Raw genomic sequence first — 1,137 nt, 5'->3', positions numbered from 1 at the left:
CCCCCCCAGCCCTGAGACCCCCTAGCCGGAGTTCCCAGCCCCCAAGACCCCCCAGTCAGAGCTTCTGAGCACTGAGACCCCAAAACTAGACCGACCTCCAGGCCCCAGCCCTGAGACCCCCAAATCAAACCCCCTCCAGACCTCAAAGTCAGAGCCCCCTCCCCCGATCCCCAAACCAGGGCTCCTTCCAAACCCCAACATCGGAGCCCTCAAGTTCTGACAACCTGCAACCAGACCCCCCTGAAGTCCCCAGGCCCCCAAACCAAGAACTCTCTGAGACCCCAAAAGTCAGAACTCTACAGCTCAGGACTCCCCAAAACCAGAACATCCCCCCCCTCCCCCCCAATCAGAGCCTTCCCAAATCCCAAACTCCCCCAAACAAAAAGTACCCCAAGCCTGTAGATCCCTCAGATTCCCCCCAGCCCAGATACACCCCCAAACCCAGTCTGGAGCCCCCTGTAACAGAAGTACCTTCCAGTTTGGAGACCTCCCAACCCAGGACTTCACAAATCCAGAACACCCCCAAACCCAGACACTCGCTCCCCCCAACCTCGAACTCCCCCAAACTCAGAGCCAAAATCCCAGACATCTCCACTCCTGTATTTAAAACCCCCAAACTCCCCAAAGCCAAAAGCTGGAGTCCAAATCACTGCCCTCCTCCAAAAGCCCCAAATTCCAGACCCCCAGAAGGCTCAGATCTACAACCCAGAGGCATCCAACTCCAGCGTCCCCTAAAAACCCAGACCCCAACATACAAGGACACCCCAAAACCCAGAGTTCTTCCACCCCCAACGTTCCTCCAAAGCTCAGACCCCAAAATCCCATACTCCCCCAAACCCCAGCCCCCCAGCTTTGGGGTCACAGGCAGCCGTGTCCCCAGGGTGGGTGTCAAGGTGGGGAGCCCCCAAATCTGCATCACCCCACAAGGTCATGCCCGCAGGACCCCTCCTGACCTCGGCTCCGTGCCAGCTCATCAAAACCCTAGAACAGCATTTCATCATCATAAATTAATACATTAATCATCACATTTACGTGAACCACCCCGGGGCAGCACAAAGGATTTAATTTGTTCCCTTTCACCCCCCGCCCCGTTATCCGCTTTCCGCCGGGGCCGCGGGTCGGGACCGAGCCCCGGTG

This window comes from Chaetura pelagica, unplaced genomic scaffold, assembly GCF_000747805.2.
Source record: "Chaetura pelagica isolate M959 unplaced genomic scaffold, ChaPel_1.0 scaffold291, whole genome shotgun sequence".
Classification (NCBI taxonomy): domain Eukaryota; kingdom Metazoa; phylum Chordata; class Aves; order Apodiformes; family Apodidae; genus Chaetura; species Chaetura pelagica.
This window is presented reverse-complemented; position numbering follows the sequence as displayed.